General features: G+C 32.5%; 2 pseudogenes; both read right to left on the bottom strand.

Moving 5' to 3' along the window:
- Positions 1-15011, bottom strand: part of LOC132799879 (protein Ycf2-like) — an 84181-nt pseudogene extending 69170 nt beyond the window's left edge.
- A 2770-nt stretch (positions 15012-17781) lies between these two features.
- Positions 17782-18854, bottom strand: LOC125419376 (photosystem II protein D1-like; annotated as a pseudogene).
- Positions 18855-21090: the final 2236 nt, after the last annotated feature.

Genomic DNA, 21090 nt, shown 5'->3' with positions numbered 1-21090 from the left:
TGTCCGAGTTAAGTTGTGTCTGGCCGAGCTAAGTTACATCCGATGTCCGAAGTCCGAGATCAGATATCTGAGGTAAGACTCGCTCGAGATCAGATGTCCGAGGCAAGACTCATCCGATATCAGATGTCCGAGACATGGGTGTCCGATATAAAATATCCGATGTATGGGTGTCCGTAAAACAGGTCTTTTATCTTCAAGTATGGACAAGCCCTTTTGAGAATGAAATACTTTCTGGATAAAGGTAGCAAGGTTGTCCTTAAACCTCTTAGCTTGAGCCCTAGTAATCATTCCAGTCTTCATCTGTATCAGATCAGTACCCCAGCGAGTTGTCGGTGGTGTAAGCTCGAGCGGGTTCGCATCAGCCTGGTCTTCCTCCGTATCGGGTTAGCAACCCAGCGGTTGTCGGTTGTGCAGGTTCACTCGGAATCACATCATTCCCTTCCTCTTGAAAATGATTTGTCCTCAAAAATAGATCATCACCTGCAACAACAGGAGATAAAACGGCAACATTAAATGTGGCACTAACACTATAATCACATATTAAATTAAGTTTGTAGGTATTCTCATTAGTCCACTCCAAAACTTGAAAAAGTCCATCCATTGGCAGCATGAGCTTTGACTTTCTTTGTTTAGGAAACCTTTCCTTTCGTAAGTGCAACCAAACCAATTCTCCTGGGTCAAACACCATTACAACAAAATCTAGAAATACATGCTCATTGTGGTAAAAATTACACTTTTTAAAGTTAGCGAACAATATAAGTATCTTTAAAATTTATGATCAGCAATTATTTATTATTCATAATTACTTTATTAACATCACCAAAGCTAAGATAAAAAAATTTATTTTTCTTCTCTTTCCTTTCTTTTTCTTTCCCACTCACGGTTTGCATTTGTTTTCTCTCACACTCGGTTTTTTCTCTCACTTTCTCTCTCTCGGGTTTGTTAAAATATTTCCACTCAACCCGGGTTTTAGAGGACTTACCTTGGACAGCAAACTCATCTTTCGCCTCTTGAATGGATGGTGGAACCTTTGGTGCCATACTAGCCTTCTCCTTGAGCCTCTCGACTTCCCTCATTTGTTGCATTTGAAGTTGATAGCTAAATACTTCCTTTGGAGTTAATGGCTCAAGCTTAAACTTTTTCCCTTCCAATTTAAATACAATGCTATTCTCTCTACCATAATGGATAGCATCTCTATCAAATTGCCATGGCCTACCCAACAAAATACGACCCACATGCATAGGAACAACATCACACAATACAACATCCACATATGTGTCAATGCTGAATTTTACTTTGGCTTGTTTATTTACTTTTATCTCACCACTATCATTTAGCCATTGTAATCTATATGGTTCTGGATTTTGAATAGTTGTTAAGCCGAATTTATCAACTACCATGCTACTAATTACATTTGCACAACTTCCACTATCTATAATCATACTACATATGTTACCTTGAATTTCGCATCGGGTTTGGAAGATGTTTTCTCTTTGAATTTGTTCCTTATCTTTCTATACGGTAAGGAACCTCCTTGCAACCAAGCTCAAGTCATCCCTTGAAGGTTGGAGTGTTTCGGGTTCCTCATGCTCATCATCTTTGACTTCTCAATCTTCAATTTCAGTTTCAGCATCACTCTCTTCACTTTTGGATTCTAGTTCGCCATTACCTTTCAACACCATAATCCTCCTATTTGGGCATTGGCTAGTGATGTGTCATTGTCCCTGGCACTTAAAACGCACAATTTCATGACTTTTAGAAGGCTTAGGATCATATTTACCTTCACTTTTATGTGCTTGGACAGATTCGGTTCTAGTCTCTTTCCTTGGCCGATTTGAACTTTCTTCTCCCACTTTTGGCTTTGGGTTGTTTTCAAAGGTAGGATTGTTTCTCCAGCCACTTGGAATTGATCTTCCACTGTTGGAAACTCCTCCTAACCATGAGCCTACACCCTTCCTCTTGAATTGATGCTCCAACTTAATAGCCACATGCAACATCTCGTCCAATTCCACATATTGTTGCAATTCTAGTTGGTTGGCTATCTCACAATTCAAGCCACCAAGAAATCTTGCCATGGTTGCGTCTCTATCCTCATTCATGTTTAACCTCATCATAAGCATCTCCATCTCCTTGTAATAATCCTCCACGGACATACTCCCTTGAGATAGAGATTGAAGCCTTTGATGCAGTAACCTATGATAATGTGATGGTACAAATCGCTTCCTCATGGCTCCTTTCATTTGGTGCCATGTAGTGATCAAGTCATCACCAACTCTCCTTCGGGTATTTTGCTCATTGGTCCACCATTGGAGTGCATAATGGCCAAACTCCATTGTTGCCCATTTCACCTTCTTAGCCTCCGAATAATTATGACAATCAAAGATCATCTCCATTTTTTCTTCCCATTCGAAATATGCTTCCGGATCACTTTTACCCATGAATGGTGGGATGTTTACCTTGATGTTGCCAAGATCATCATCTTCATTCCTTGCTGGTCTCCCATGGATTAGCCTTTCTTGAAGTTCAAAATTTTCATCAAGCCCCTCATCCAAGTCATCTCCATAGTTACTTCCCCTGAATTCCTCTCTTGGTCTCCCTCGGCCTCCTCGACCTCGACCTCCATGAGCATCTAACCTTATATTGGGCACTCCTTGGGATGTTTCTAACCTGTCCATCTTTTGATTTAATGGGTCAAATCAGGCATCTGCTGTAATTGCTCCAATATAGCCCTCATGTCCGTTTGCTCACCGCTCCTTGTAGCTCGGAAATCACCTTTAAATCCTACGGACTCCTCTTCATTAATTCTCAAAGGTGGATCTCCTCTTCTCACCCTTGAATCTGCCATGTTAGTATGAATAATACATAAATAAAATAAATTCTCACCAGGTTCACTCCCTCATGTGTTTCACTCGATATAAGAACTCGACACTCATGTTTGCACACTAATTTTGGCTTTTAACCTTCTTTTGTGCTCACACTCTCTTGCCTTTTTCCTCTCAATGAATTATCTCAAAATTCTAATTAAAACACCCAAAAAACAGCAATTAGATCACAAGTATGTTTTAATTAAACTTATCAACAAAACATTAGCAAAAAGTAGGCAATACCGAAGAATTCAACAAAACCTAGTTTTAGGCTTTTCTAGCTGAAATAAAGCAAATTAATGAGAAAACTTAGGAATTTTGAAGATCTGGACCAGATGATAATAGACAATGAGTTCAAGAATAAAATTCTAGAAAAATAAATTCAAATACGAACAAGAATCAAAGAGAACAAAAATATAGAAAAGTGTTGGTTGTTGTTCTTGTAATTCAAGTTTTGTATCAAATCCTTTAACTAATTTTAATCCAAATAATTTAAGCACCCAAAATTCAAATATCCAACAAAATAATTCTCCAGAAAATCAAAATATCACAAATCAAATCTCCAAATCAAACAAGTTCCCAAACTCAAATTTCAACACCAAATTCAACAAACCCGAAATGTTTTTTTTAATTCGGCTTTACCTCTTCTTTTTTTTTTTTTTTCTTTTTCACTCATAGAACATAAACAACTGAAGTAGCAAGAAAAATCACCAAAATTGCAATTCCAACTCCAAAACAAACACTAAACCCATGACCTCCCAATAAAAAATTCAAATTGTGCGATTTGTTTTTTTTTTTTTTTCAATGTTGCATTGAACTCTTTTTTTTTTTTTTTTTAATAGATGAATGAAAATATTCAAGACTAAAACAGCAAAGAAAATCAACAATAACCAAATTAAAAGAACAATGATGAAAGACAACCAACAAACTAGGAAACAAAAAATACGTTAAAACTAGGAAATCCTAATTCAACTAGGAATGAAATATTTTTATTTTTATTTTTTAAGATGCAGAACGTGTATGGGATGGATGCAACCTTAACCTAATGCTAAAATTGCAGAATAACATAAAAACAAATAAAGCAAATAAAGATAGATCAAACCTGAACAAAATTTGGCTCTGATACCAAATGATACGAACCTAGGACGATCCGCTCCTAAACCCGTATTATATTAGTCCGGATCTAATTATGTTCAAGTTCTAATGGTCACCTTAACCCCTAACCAGCCTATGATTAGAAATCTTTGTATATAATGAAGATGCCACAATAGGTCATGGATGTCCTATTTATAAGTCAAACTAAAACACTCATTCACTAATGGTGTTTAGGTGTTCAAAGAGAACAAAGAGAATTCACTCTCACAATTAATTCTCTATATAAAATTCAAGCTTGATTTCTCTTTGAAAATATGCCTTTAAATAGGCTAAGATTACAAAGCAAAAACCCTAAAAAAATTTAATTCAAAACCGAACTCAAAGTGTGGAGAAAAGAAAAGTAGAGAAAAGGAAAGTGCCTAATTTTTCCTAGTTTCCTAAACTAATTTGGATGAATTAATTTCTTTATTTTGAATTAGGAATTAATTAATTTACAATTGAAATACTAAAATGATAACTTTCCTAAACTTATTTTTTAACAAATAAATAAATCAAAATCCAATTAAAAGACTAATTTCCTTAAACAAAAAGTCAAAATCAAATTAGGAAACTAAAATACTAGCTTTTTGACTAAGTTTACTTGACCATTCTTTGACCAATTTGAGCTTCAAATAAACTTCAATGTGCTTTTTAGGATGCCAAATAAGCTGACCATGAAGTCCCACACGTTGCCTTTGCTTGGAAGAAAGAGAAAAAGCCAACTCAGCAAAATACAGTAAAGCCTGCACAAAATACAGTAAAAAACAGGCCAAATTTGAAGCTGTCCGTACAACCCCTTTCTGAATGCCTTTGAAGCTGCATTGACTTGATTCCATATCCTACTAGACATATGTATTGAATCCATAAAGATTTGGAACCATTTCATGCTGCGCGGTGTCCATATTTGCACCAAAATCGCTACCCAGGTCTGTATCGGCTTCCACCACTTGGATGCTTAGGATAGGTCTTGGCTCTGCGGATATGGACAAGCCCTTTTGAGTATGAGTTATTCCCTGGATAAAAGCAGCAATATTTTCCTTAAACTTCTTAGTTTGAGCCTTAGTGATCGGCCTGCTCCTAAACCCATATTATATTAGCCCGGATCTAATTATGTCCAAGTTCTAATGGTCACCTTAACCCCTAACCAACCTGTGATTAGAAACCTTGGTATATAATGAAGACACCACAATAGGTGATGGAAATTCTATTGATAAGTCAAAACCAAAACACTCATTCACAAATGGTGTTTTAGGTGTTCAAAAGAAAAAAGAGAATTCAATCTCACAAATAATTTTCTGTATAAAATTCAAGCTTTTTTTTTATTGAAGAACAAGCCTTTAAATAGGCTACAAAGCCATGAAATAAAACCCTAAAAACAAAGGGAAAATCGGCTATACAAAGTAGTTTCTTATGGTGGTCGAAATTTTAACTCCTTTACTAATTTAATTTGGATTAATTAATCTCCTTATTTTGAATTAGGAATTAATTAATTTACAATGAAAATAATAAAATATTAACTTTCCTAAGCTTATTGTTCCGGAAAATAAATAAATAAAAACTAAAAAGAAATGGGTCTTTCCTAAAACAAAATGTAGAATCAAATTAGGAAACTATAATACTAGCTTTTTGACTATGTTGACTTTGACCAATCTTTGACCAAATTGAGCTCCAAATCAGCTACAATATGCTTTGTAGGATGCAAAATAAGCTGAATATGAAGTCCCACACGTTGCCCATGCTTGGAAGAGGAAGAAAAAGCTAACTCAGCAAAATACAGTAAAGCCAGCACAAAATACAGTAAAAAAAGGCCAAATTTGAAGCTGTCTGTACAATCCCTTTTTGAATGCCTTTGAAGTTGGATTGACCTGATTCCATATCCTCTTAGACATATGTATTTAATCCATAAAGAGTTGGAACCATTCCATGCTGCCCGTTGTCCATATTTGCACCAAAACTGCTACCTGGGTTCGTATCGGCTTCCACCACTTGGATGCTTAGAATAGGCTTTGTATCTTCAAGTATGGAAAAGCTCCATTGAGATTGACTACCCCCCATATAAATGCTCCCAGGTTGTCCTTAAATCTCTTAATTTGAGCTCTTGTGATTGACCTAGTCTTCATCCGTGTCGGTTCAACACCCCAGCGGGTTATCAGTTGAGCGGGCTCAGGCATAATCACATCATTGCCCTCCTCTTGAAAAGGATTTGTCCACAAATCAATATCATCACTTGCAGCAAAAGGAGTTAAATCAGCGACATGAAATGCGGCACTAACACTATACTGACCTATTAGGGTTTAGGGTTTAGGGTTTAGGGTTTAGGGTTTAGGGTTTAGGGTTAGGGTTTAGGGTTAGGGTTTAGGGTTTAGGGTTCTGTTCACATTTATTATTCGGACGAAACGAATATGTGAAACAATTTTGGAATTGCTTGTTCAACTATGCACAACGTTAATTATATTCATTTTTTTTATATTTCTATAAAACATATTTCTTAGAAATTTGATATTTTAATACATATCAAAATATATAAATATATATTAGATATATAGATTTATAGGTTTTGACTATAGAAAAAAATGTTGAAAAATATTGAATAGAGATAAAAGAAAGTAAGCAAAAGCGGGTAGCGAGAATCAAACCAGCATCGTTAGCTTGGAAGACTAGAGGTTATAGTCGACATAGATTCATCATTGTTAACGTCTCTAATTCAAAACCGAACGCGAAACTTTGGTTTCATTTAGCTTCTTTACGGAAGATAAATAAATTTCCAGATATCAATGAAATAAAAAAAAAAAAAATCGACCCATAATATCTATGTCAGCTTTTCGGTCTGAATGCATTCAAAATTACCTATGTTTTAGACGATCCTTGTACAGAAGAGGGGATTATAACAGTCTTTCTAGTTACTTCGTTCTCTATTTCTATTTGAAAGAATCTTTAGGAAAAGGATTTTGTTTCCATTGAGGTAAAACAATTTTTCAATGTCTCTATTAAATCAAAGTCATTGTTTAATTAGCTATTTTGTTTCAATTTTCCCTATACAAAAAAGAAAAATTAAAGATTTAGTTATGATTAGAAATACACTTTCTATCTTTATCCATCGACCCTTTACCCATACTCATTCAATTGGAAATATTGATTGATCCAATAAAAAAGAAAAAATTATGTTTCGTAATTTTGCAATCCAATTTTTCAATTTCTAATTGACTCTTGGATACAAATCATGAGAATATATATTCTTCCTCGAATTTTTCATTGAAAGGTAAATGATTTAATCAATTTAAGACATAAAGTTTTTGCTCGGAATGGAATATTAATCAAACCGAGAGATCCTTTAACTATTCGGGGTTTAATAGAACAAATCGCACTTTTACCACTAAACTATACCCGTTCCAATCCGATTATTGTATATAAATGGACTTTTTGTCGAACAAGAAACTGAGGTGCAATCAAAAGATATGATCAGAAAAAAATGCATTGTGCATGAATCCATAGTTCCGTTTCTTATTATATACATATTTTTATTTTATTTTTTATTTCAGTAAAACCTCAGTAACAAAAAAAAAAAAAAAAAAAAGAAAATGAAGAAGATTTAAAATCTCGCTTTGATTCTATATCAAAATAGGTCTTTTATGACTTTTGTTGTTTCAATAACAAGCCATTTTGTTTTGGTTTCAAATTAATTTTTTTCAAATTAAATAAATCATTTTATCTTATTATGATTGAACAAAACAAAAGAGGTCCAGCCTGGCTAGGTACTGACCAGGCCAAGCCATGGAAATAAAGGGCCCTTTCGGATGAACTCAAAGAAGTTTTTTTATTATTGTTATTATTAATATATATATATTTTTCTCATTATTTCTATTTTTTCTTTTTTCTTTTTATATATTATTTTTTCTACTTATATATTATATAAAATACCAAATATATCTATTAAACATATATTAATTATATAAATCTATTCAAAAAATCTAAAAAATCTATGTTAAACATATTAACAAATATAGATTCCATTTTTAGATTTGATTTATATTGGATTTTTTATATTTATTTCATTTATAGTGGATTTATATATTGGACTATTGTAGATTGTGTAGATTGGATTGTTGATATCACTTTAAAGTCTTTTCTTTATACATATATGTTATATCTTTATACATATGTTATATGATTATAGAATTATATATAACATATATGCATACATTTTGTATAATCTAATTATATAATATAAATGCATTTATTTTATCTAAATGGTCTAAATGGAATTTGATTCTTTATTATTATAATTCCATATCTATTATATAAACTATTGCATATATATTATATATAATAAAATAATAAATAATAAAAAATATAAAAAACACTAAAAAAAAAAGAAGAAGGGCTTTTTTCAAGCCTTATTTTTGTGATGTAACATAGTAATTACCTCCTTTCAATTGGGGACGAGATGGCTTAGTGGACGAAAGCATCAGATTGCTAATCCGTTGTATAGGTTTTTCTTATCGAGGGTTTGAATCCCTCTCTTTCTGTTTTCATCGATGTCTTGTTCTTTTCTTTCAAATTTCTTGCGAGTTCAGTGTGGAATAGATAAAATCCTACGAAGCTAAGAACGTTTTAAAATCAAGGAAGAAACAAAGAATATTACTACCAAGATTACACCCTAGGTCGTTAGATGGGAATCCAAAGATAAAGAGCGAAACAAAGAATATTACTACCATGTAGACAAATAGTTTGAGAGTAAGCATTACACAATCTCCAAAATTCTTTTTAGGGAAAAAAGAGAATAGATTTGCTATTTTATTTTAGACCGCATACCCTACTCTTTATTTTGTATTTTGACACCAAGAAATAAAGTTTTTTTCTTTTTCAAATAGAAATTTGTAATATTTATAATATAAGTGGATAAGTGGAGTTTTTCATTACCAAAAATTTTCTTTCATACCCACAATTTGACATTGTGAGTACTCCAATAAGGCCTTTCAATGGAAAAAAGGTCATAATAAGGAAATGGGTTGATCCAAATTTCTTGTGGCTGTACAAAAATTTCAATATTGGAATCAAGAGTTCATACTATAAAACCTATCTAATCTTACAAAGCATTATGTTAGAATTTTCATTTTATTTTTTTCAAATCAATCATGAATTTGGCTAGGATGTTATTAAAGATCTCATTGAAAACTTACAGCAGCATGCCAAACAAAGGCTAAGAGAAAAAATAGCGCAGGTATTACTGGCATAACTTTTACGATTGGATTCAAAAAAGTGTAGGCCTCTGGTAATTTGGCGAAGAAAAAAACATTTGAATAAAGGGCAGATATTTTGTTATTTTTGTTATTGAAGATAATTTTATTATTTTGATTGAGTTATTAATAAGTTTAGTTATTAATGGAAGGGAAAATGAATAAAACTAAATAAGATAGACCCCAAAAACCTTCTTTGATTTGAACTTCCCCAATGAGAATCCTTAAATTCTCAAATCAAAAGCGAATAGAATAAATCAATAAATTCAATATCTATATCTTAATTGAACTCTATGTAATGATCAATAAATTCAATTTAATTCTATATCGACACATATTAAAATTCTAGCAACAATCTATATATTTTATAGATATTTGTACTGGAGTTGACGAACAACCAATATCAATATTAGTGTTCATTAGGTTCGAATAGAAATGGGGCGTGGCCAAGTGGTAAGGCAACGGGTTTTAGTCCCACTATTTAGAGGTTCAAATCCTTCCATCCTAGAGCATGCCTAACCCATTATAGCATTGTAATATATATAATGCTATATATCAGAAAAAAGATTGTCTTTTAAAATAAAATACATTTATGTTTAAGAGTATAATATTGGATTGTAAAATTTTTATTAGTATTCTTAATAATTCTTCTCTGAATCATATCTTTTTCACAAATTGAATCGTGTTCAAATTATACGTAGATATAATTGGATCCATTTATGGTCCCTAAATGTTAAATATTTAACATAAAATATCTATAATTCCTTTCAGTAACAATTTTTTTGTCTATCTGTATAGGGGTATTATTGTTATTTTGATTCCAATTTTAGAAATCAGTATGAAAAAACAACAACCTTACCTTAGACCAGTCTTTATCCACTAGTTCACTAAAAAAATAAATTGGATTTTTTAGCTATCTAGTTTTTTAATCGTTGATGGTTTAATTCAAATATGGATTTCTCTTAGGATGCTAAAATGTGGTCCTTACTTTAAATGTTATTCAAATAATGATCTCGAGTTCGGAAAATTTTTAATCACTAAAATCTTTTTGATGATTTCTTATGAGTTCATAGTACTCTAAGAAGTGTGAATTGGTAAATTTATCCTATCACTATCAAGTTACTTGATGGTGCAGATTCTAAAAGAAATTTTTTATTTGATTCGTGCTATTCGTGGTATTTATATTTCAATATATTAAATAAATAAATAATGAAATAAAATATATGTTAAAATAAATATATGTATTGGGTGTTGGGGATTAAATTGAATTTGTTCTGAGAATTCGTTAGAACGTAGCCATTCATATTTCATATAGAAAGAAAAAGTATAGATTACTATGTACCGACCGAGCAAATGACTATTCATGATTCCATAATTGAATCAATTACATACTGGTTCCAAACTAAAGGAATGTTATGGTAAAACTTTGTTTAAAATGATGTGGTAGAAAGCAACGTGCGACTTGAAGGACACGATCCGTTATGGATTCTTACATCCACCATTTTTTATTAGACAAGAATTATAGAGGAATGAGAATGCTCTTGACTCGACATCATTTCTTTTGTTTCAATAGAACTCTCAGTTTTTTTTTTTGTTTGGGTGATGTAAATCGTACATGATGGAGCTTGAATAAAAAGCATTGATCTATTTCTCGAAGGCAAGAATCTAGGGTTAGTATGAATCAATAAATTGGGACAACTTCGTAAATATATTTGTAAATTTGTTTTCCATATATAAATCGAAAGGATCCAAGTCAAGCAAGTTTCAAATTCAAAAGTCAAATTTTTTGGAATTGGCAAAACCTTTTCGATCAAATCAAAAGTGTATTACACAAGAATCACTTAGTCGTATGATTATTTGATAGAAAGAAATCATAAAAAAAAAGGTATGTTGCTGACATTTTGATATGATTCAAGATCACTGGAGTAATGTCTAAACCCAATGATTCAACACAAAGATAAAGGATCCTGGAACAAGGAAATACCATTTTCGATTGTCTCAACAACTAGATCAAAGTGCAGAATCAAAAGAGACAGACAAAAGGGGGGTTAGAGACCACTCAATAAATGAAATGCTTAAAAGGTTTCCTTGAGTTATTTGAGAGTTATCCAACCTGAGTTATGAGAGTGCAAAGTGTAAATATGAATAATTTTTTTGGTGGGGGAAAGAATAAGTATTTAAATCATAGTCTAGTTGATTTGATGATTTTATGGATATATTTGACATTCTCATTCAATACATAGATATAATTTCCAATTTTCTTGAGTTGTACTAGGAGAAAACTTCGTATATGTTTCTTGTGGGGGTATTGTTCATCTATCCCAATGAGCCATTTATTGAATCATTGCAATTGATGTTCGATAAATAAGAGAAGGAAGAGATCTTCAAAAAGTGGGTTTTTATGACCCGATAAAGAATCAAACTTATTTAAATGTTCCTGCTATTCTATATTTCCTTGAAAAAGGCGCTCAGCCTACAGGAACTATTCATGATACTTCAAAGAAAGCGAGGATTTTTACAAAACTTACCCTTAATACCAAATGGTAGTCAATTAATGAAAAATTAATGAAATATGTCAAAATGAAATATATAAGAAATATATAAATAATGAAGGTGGAGACCACTTGTAGAGAGGTCTGTAAAGTCTTTTATCTGATATTCTCTTTTAATTTGTTATTCTTACATTCGATTTTGGGTATTACCATTAAGGGTAATGAGGGTTAGTTGGATTTCTATGACCAAATAAAAAGAGGGATTAAGCTTTTTTCTTTTACTTATATTGTTTGATTGACTAAATTCGAGCTTTTTTTCTACTTTTTTTTTCTTTATTACTTTTTTCTTACATCTACATCCCTTATTTGTCTATATGTCGATTAGCTATGTAGTGCCAATCCAACACAAGTCCTTATTTTTTTTATTTAAATTTACAATATTTTATTTTTTTCTAGTTCTCCATTGTATTCTTTTCTTAAATACTCATATTGACAATAGTGTATCGAATAAATATAATTTGATCGTGGATAAATGGATCTATTTTTCTCCATGCCATAGGTTTGATTTCATTCAAGGAATGGGTTCATTGGATTTTTTATAATACAAGAAGTTTTTTGTTTTTTTTTTTTTGCATGATACAATTTGTTTTGCCGTTTCAAATTCAATGTTGTAATTACGCTGTGCAATTCAACCTCTTCAGTTATTTTATTGGGATTCTAATTGTATCTACACATTCTAATTGTTTTATCCGGGTTGCTAACTCAACGGTAGAGTACTCGGCTTTTAAGTATGGCTAGCATCTATTACACAATCGAATGAAGCAACAGATTCATCCATACCATATGTAGAACTTGTAAGACGGTGACTGATCTTGAAAGGAATGAATGGAAAAAGTAGCATGTAGTATCAATGGAGAATTCTGAGAATATTTTATTCTTTCTAGATATGTCCAAAATCTTATTTAAATTGTTTTAATTCTATATGTGGCGGAAAAAAAGAAATTAGAAAATCAGTTTCAAGTCGGATTGAGTGAATAAATGGACAGAGCCCAACTGTGGCCCTAGTTATAGGGAAACAAATAGTAATGAGCTTTTGGTCTTCATTTTTGAATGATTATCCGAATGATTACCCAAACTAATTAGACATTAAAAATATATTAGTGCTTGACGTGGGAAAGGCTTTTCCATGAGGGATTATCCATTTTATGAGTCCTACCTATTAGGTATTCTCTATTATGAAGTGGAGATAAATGTGTAGAAGAAGGTAGTATATTGATAAAGAGTTTTTTTTTTTTTTTTTCCAAAATCAAAAGAGTGATTGGATTGTAAAAATAAAGGATTTCTAAACATCTTGTTATCTTAGACTGAACATAAACCACTTAGATGGAAAAGAGAGGATAGAAAGTCTGCCGATGGTCTTACCTTTTTTCTGAGGTATCTATTTTTTTTGTACTATAATACCTTGTTTTGACTGTATCATACTATGTATCATTTGATAACCCAATAAACCCTTTATCTCCAGTTCAAATCAAATTTCAAATGGAAGAATTTCAAGGATATTTCAAACTAGATAGATCTCAACAACACGATCTCCTATATCCACTTATCTTTGGGGAGTATATTTATGCATTTGCTCATGATCATGGTTTAAATGGATCGAGTTTGCTAGAAAATGTAGGTTATGACCATAAATCTAGTTTACTAACTATAAAATGTTTAATTACTCGAATGTATCATCAGAATCATTTGATTATGTCTGCTAATAATTCTGACCAAAATAAATGTTTTGGGTGCAACAAGAATTTGTACTCTCAAATGATATCCGAGGGATTTGCAGTCACTGTGGAAATTCCATTTTCCTTATGCTTCCTACGATTAGTTTTTTTGAGGCCAAAAATCATAAAATATTATAATTTATGATCAATTCATGCAATATTTCCATTTTTAGAGGACAAATTCCCACATTTAAATTATGTATTTGATGTACTTATACCCTACTTGATGCGAATCCGCCCAAGCCCACACAACCGACAACCCGTTGAGGTGCTGACCAACCGACAACCCGTTTAGGGACAACATTGTTGCCTTTATCTATGGGATAATTCATTCTCAAGAGGGCTTGTCCATATCCAAAGATCCAAGACCTGTTTTGGGCATACAAGTGGTGGAAGCCAATACGGACCCGGGTAGCAGTTTTTGTTCATTTATGGATTTCGGGCAGCGGGAAATAGAGTCAAATCTTCTTGAATTCACTTGATATCACTAAGAAGTCGTTGAAACTATATATATATATAGAAATGGTGGAATTCCCACATATGAAATTAAGCACAATTTTGTAAAGAAATAGCCCACTTGTTTCTTGAGAAGAGATAGGAAACATGCTCAATATCATTTGATTGAATAGTTAACCCATGTTTTTGTTGTTTGAATAAACCCTCCACTTTAGCTAGTATTTTTTTTAACGAAAAGCAAACATGAGATAACAAATCCAGTCTTTCATTAATATTCGAATAGCTGTCCCGAATTCAAGTTGATTATGCTTCTCCTCTTCCTCAGAGAAAGATGATCAAACAATTCCCAATGATGGTTCTTACGGATCGGATCATCCATAGAATATACAAAAAGAAACTCTAAATATTTGATATCTTTCTATTTAAATGAGATCTCAATTCCAGTGACGGTTTCATTAGATATCTTACAACTAGAAGCCTTTTTTTTTTTTTTGATCCAGTTCCTCCACCACCATGAACCCCAGTTAGATTCAAGCATGATACACTTTTTAGTTATTGGGAAAAGCCAAGTACTTTCTTTCAAATCCAGGAAATAGCTCTCAGAGATCTTTTTTCCTTTTGGAAGATACAGGAGCGAAATAATAAACCTATTGATATTGGAAGGCCCAAAAGATTCTTCCAATGTATAATTTCTAGGTCCAATGAAATTCATAGGTATAGGAAGAAGCCCTGTCAAATAGAGATTTTTTCTTTTGACCATCGTTCAATTGTTTATACAATATATAAGGACCGCTACTACAAATAGTACCGCACCCTTGATCGTGAAAAATCGATTGCTTGTTGAATCCTGTAAATGTGAACTGTGTGAGAGTAGGATAATCCAAATTCGGGAGTCCAATAGTTTTATAAAATGTTTTTGATGGAAAAAATGTGAACGAAAGATCCCACTGAATTGAATTGGGTCCATGAATCTAAGAAATAGTGAGAATTCTTGATCTTTCTTAATATCTCTCTTAATTCGAATATCCAGGATTTAAATTGATGTCCTTTCATTGAGTCCTCCTAAATTGCATTGATTTATCCTAAAGATTTCATTTGAATTGGAATTTGGTTATTCATCATGTATGAGGATCCCTGCTAAGCATCCATGGCTGAATGGTTAAAGCGCCCAACTCAATTCCTATTAGATTCATGCTAATGGGACCCTCCAATAAAATAAATCTATTGAATTGACTCTATATCAATGGAATTTCATCATCCATACATAACAAATTGGTGGTGGTATATTCATATCATAGCATATGAACAGCAAGAACTAGCATTCTTATTGAGACTAGAACTCATAGGGAAGAAAATAGATTTATGGATGGAATCAAATATGCAGTATTTATAGACACAAGTATTCGGTTATTGTTGAAAATCAATATACTTCTAATGTCGAATCACGATCAACTAGGATAGAAATAAAGCATTGGGTTGAACTCTTCTTTGGTGTCAAGGTAATAGCTATGAAGACTCATCGACTACCGAGAAAGGGTAGAAGAATGGGACCTATTACGGGATATACAATGCATTATAGACTAATGATCATTACACTTCAACCGGGTTACTTTATTCCACCTGTTAGAAAGAAAAGAACTTAAATCAAAATACTTAATAGCATGGTGATACATTTATACAAAACTTCTACCCCGAGCACATGCAAAGGAGCCGTAGACAGCATCATTATGGTAAAGGTCGTAATGCCAGAGGAATCATTACCGCAGGGCATAGAAGGGGTGGTCATAAGCATCTACATCGTAAAATCGATTTTTGATGAAATTAAAAAGACATATATGGTAGAATCGTAACTCTAGAATACGATCCTAATTGAAATGCATACATTTGTCTCATACACTTTGGGGATCATAAGAAAAGATATATTTACATCCCAGAGGGGCTATAATTAGAGATACCATTGTTTTCGGTACAGAAGTTCCTATAAAAATGGGAAATGCCCTACCTTTGAGTGCGGTTTGAACTATTGATTTACGTAATTGGAAGTAACCAATTAGGTTTCCAATGAAACCTATAAATCGATCACTGATCCAATTTGAGTACATCTATAGGATAGACCTCAACCAAAAACTGAAGAGTAATGGCAGCAAGTGATTGAGTTCAGTAGTTCCTCATTTAAAATTATTGATTCTAGAGATATAGTAATATGGAGAAGATAAAACTGTTTCAAGCACCAACAAAACGAGAAGTGCCCTTTGTTTCAAAGAGAGGAGGATGGGTTATTCACATTTCATTTTATGGTCAGAGGCGAATTGAAAGCTAAGCAGTGGTAATTCTAAGGATTATCGAGGGGAAAAATAGAGAATTCTCCTACGTTACCTGTAATATGTGGAAGTATCGACATAATTCATAGAGTCATTTGGTCTGAATGTTTACATGAAGAACATGAGCCAAATGAAGGAATGAGAAGACCTAGGATAACATGAGTGATTTGATAGATTTTCATCCCTATATATCCACTCATGTGATACTTCATTATATGATATATATAAGAATTATACAATATATATATATAAGATCCATCTATATAGATATCATCATCTACATCTAGAAAGCCGTATACTTTGGAAGAAGCTTGTACAGTTTGGGAAGGGGTTTTGATTGATCAAAAAGAAGAATTTACTTCAACCGATATGCCCTTAGGCACAGCCATACATAACATAGAAATCACACTTGGAAAGGTTGGACAATTAGCTAGAACAGCAAGTACTGTAGTGAAACTGATTGCGAAAAAGGGGAAATCGGCCACATTAAAATTACCTTCTAGGGATGTCTATTTGATACGCAAAAACTACTTAGCAAGAATCGGACAAGTGGGGAATTTTAGGGTGAACAAAAAAGTTTGGGTAGAGCCAGATCGAAATGTTGGTTAGGTAAGCATCCCGTAGTTATGAACCCGTTAGACCATCCCCATGGGGGTGGTGAAGGGAGGGCCCCAGTTGGTAGAAAAAAACGTGCAACCCCTTGGGGTTATCCTACACTTGGAAGAAGAAGTGAAAAAAGGAATAAATATAGTAATAATTTGATTCTTCATCGCCATAGTAAACAGAATTTGTTTCTTTGTCTTTAGAAAAAAGAAAAAAGAAAAATAGGAGTAATTAATTGTGACACGTTCACTGAAAAAAAAATCATTTTGTAGTGAATCATTTACTAAGAAAAATAAATATGCTTAACACAAAAGCAGAAAAAGAAATAATAGCCACTTGGTCCCGTTTAGTTGATACTTCAATTTAAATTTTTAAAATTTTTCTTTATTTAGTTAATATCTATATTATATTTAGTTAATATATATAGTATATATAGTTAACTATTTTACTATTTTTAATGTTTTTCTATTTTTAGTTTAAATATATATATATATATATATATATATATGAGTGAACAACGGGAACTAAACTCGCGCATGATGGATTCACAATCCACTGCCTTGATCCACTTGGCTACATCCCACCCTATTACAAATTACAAGCAAATAGGTCAATTTACACCATTTATCATATTTTTTTTCATTCTTCAAACTAAAAGAAGAAAAAATGGAATTGAAACCTTTAAATTGAAATGTAAAATAAAACAAATGGAAAGAGGATATCGAAAATAAAAATTTATACATAACGAAAGTATGGGTATGTTTAAGTAAAGATGAAGTAAAGAAAAAAATTTAAGTAAAAAAACTCCTAAAGGAGCAATACCAAACTTCTTGCTAGAATAAGAAATTGATTATTGCTCCTTTATGTTCAATCACTCAGTATACACTAATACCAATGTCTCATCTGTTTATAGACAAAACTTCGACCGCAGCTAGATCTAGAAGGAAGTTATGAGCATTACGCTCATGCATAACTTCCATACCCAAGTTAGCACGGCTGATAATATCAGCCCAGGTATTAATTACACGACCTTGACTATCAACTATAGATTGGTTGAAATTGAAGCCATTTAAGTTAAAAGCCATAGTACTAATACCTAAAGCAGTGAACCAAATACCGACTACAGGTCAAGCATCTAGGAAGAAGTACAAAGAATGAGAGTTGTTGAAACTAGCATATTGGAAGATCAATCGTCTAAAATAACCATGAGCAGCTATGATATTGTAGGTTTCTTCTTCTTGACCGAATCTGTAACCTTCATTAGCAGATTCATTTTCTGTGGTTTCCCTTATCAAACCAGAAGTTACCAAGGAACAATGCATAGCACTGAATTGGGAGCCCTGAATACACCAGCTACGCCTAACATGTGAAATGGGTGCATAAGGATGTTGTGCTCAGCTTGAAATACAATCATGAAGTTGAAAGTACCAGAGATTCCTAGAGGCATACCGTCGATAAAGCTTCCTTGACCAATTGGATGGATCAAGAAAACAACAGTAGCAGTTGCAACAGGAGTTGAATATGCACTAGCAATCCAAGGGCGCAGACCTAGACGGAAACTAAGTTCCCACTCATGACCCATATAACAAGCTACACCAAGTGAAAAGTGTAGAAGAATTAGCTCATAAGGACCACCATTGTATAACCATTCATCAATGCAAGTTGCTTCCCATATCAGGTAAAAATGCAAACCTATCACTAGAGAAGTAGGAATAATGGCACTGGAAATAATATTGTTTCCATAAAGTAGAGATTCAAAAATAGTTTCACGAATACAGTCAATATCTACTGGAAGGGCAGCAATGAAAGCGATAATAAATATAGAAGTTGCGGTCAATAAGGTAAGGATCATAAAAACACCAAACCATCCAATGTAAAGACGGTTTTCAATGCTGGTTATCCAATTACAGAAGCGATCCCGTAGGCTTCTGCTTTCGTATCTCTCTAAAATTGTAGTCATGGTAAAATATTGGTTTATTTGATTATTAATCATCAGGGACTCCCAAGCACATGAATTTTCTATAAATAGATAATCGAGGGCTTGTTATTCAACAATATAACATGACTTACATACCCATGTCAACCAATATTCAACATCCATAGATATATTGAGGTTTTTATCTATCTAGATTCATCCATGTTTTTTAGTAAACTGAATAAATAAATTGAATAAAAATAAATAAATTACAAAATTTGGATTAAAATTCAGATTTAATTTACTTCATAGAATTAGAAAATAAAAAATAGGTAAAAATCTCTCCCCAAACCATGGTTGCATTTTTCATTGCACACGGCTTTCCCTATGTATACATCTAAATCCAGCTCCTTCCCTAGACAAGCCTCTAAGAAAATTGAATATTCAGTTGGTCAACCTTTACTCTTACTGCATGAACATTTCATAATAGACGACTAGATAAATTTTTTGTTATCTCTTCAGCATTTAAGGCTAATTTCCACTTCCATGGTCGAACAGCCAATCATTCATGATTGACTAGATCATTGATGCAAACAAAATCCAAATATGAAATTCGCCCTCTATATAACCTTCAAAATGTTGAATAAGTTCTTGGAAAAATCAGAGAAAGAACCCTTTCTTTCAGCGTAAAGAACTTTTCCAATAATTCTGAACCTAATCTTTAAAAAAAAAAACCTCGTATAGTACTTTTGTGTTTACGAGTCAAAGTTTTAAGACAAGAAAGTCGAAGTATATATTTTATTCGATACAAACTCTTTTTTTTTTTTTTTGGGATCCACTGAAATAATGAGAAAGATGTTTGCATATACGAGCAAATCGGTCGATAATCTCAAAATCTGACAAATCGACCCAGGTCGACTTACTAACAGGATGTCGTAATGCGTTGCAAAATTTCATTTTAGCCAATGGTACAATCATTGGGCTAATTGGAACTAATGCATCAAGCTTCTTTATAGCATTATCCATTATAAATGAATTTTCTAGCATTTGACTCTGTACCACCGAAAGATTTAGTCTCACACTTAAAAGACAGCCTAAAAAGCTGAAAGAATGGTTGGCCGATTGGTTTATATAGATCCTTCCACATTGAGCCCACGCATAAAAATGATAATGCCATAAAAAGACAAGAAAATATTTCCATTTATTCATTAGAAAAGGCGTATCTTTTGAAACCAAAATCGATTTTCCTTGATATCTAACATAATGCATGAAAGGCTCCATGAAGAACATAAGACCACCGAAAAATCATTAGAAAAGACTTTTTGTACAGGATGTTTTATTTTTTTGTAGAAATAAATTCACTCAAAAGATACCCCAGAAGATGTTAATCGTAAATGAGAAGATCGGTAATGGAGAAAACATGAGAATTATATAGGAACAAGAAAAATCTTGAATTACTTTTCAAAACAAAAAAGAAATAGATTTTTTGGAGTAATAAAACTATTCCAATTATAATACTCATGAAGAAAAAGTCGCAATAAATGCAAAGAAGGGGCATCTTTCACCCAATAACAAAGGGTTTGAATTAAGATTTCCAGATAAATGGGATAGGGTATTCGTACATCTGATACATAATTCAAATGTGGGAATTTGTCCTCTAAAAATGGAAATATTGAATGGATTGATCGTAAATTAAAATGTTTTATGATTCTGCCCTCGAACATACCAATCATAGGAATCGTAAGGAAAATGAAATTTCCACAATGACTGCAAATCCCTCAGATATCATGAAACCCTTATATATCATTTGAGAATACAAATTCTTGTTGTACCCAAAACATTTATTTTGATCAAAATCATTAGCTGAAATAATCAAATGATTCTGGTGATACATTAAAGTAATTAAATGTTTTACAAATAGTAAACTAGATTTATTGTCATAACCTACATTTTCCAGCAAACTCAATCCATTTAAACCATGATCATGAGCAAATGCATAAATATACTCCTGAAAGATAAGTGGGTATAGCAAATCATGTTGCTGAGATCTATCTAGTTCAAAATATCCTTGAAATTCTTCCATTTGAAATTCAATTTGAACCAGAGATTACGGGTTTATTACGTTATCAAATGATGCATAGTACGATACAGTCAAAACAAGGTATTATAGTACAAAAAAATAGATACCTCGGAAAAAAGGTAAAACCATCGGCAAACTCTCTATCCTCTCTTTTTTCATCTAAGTGGTTTATGTTCAATCTAAGATAACAAGATTGTTAGAAATCCTTTATTT

The sequence above is a fragment of the Ziziphus jujuba genome, chromosome 11 (assembly GCF_031755915.1).
Source record: "Ziziphus jujuba cultivar Dongzao chromosome 11, ASM3175591v1".
Classification (NCBI taxonomy): domain Eukaryota; kingdom Viridiplantae; phylum Streptophyta; class Magnoliopsida; order Rosales; family Rhamnaceae; genus Ziziphus; species Ziziphus jujuba.
This window is presented reverse-complemented; position numbering and strand designations above follow the sequence as displayed.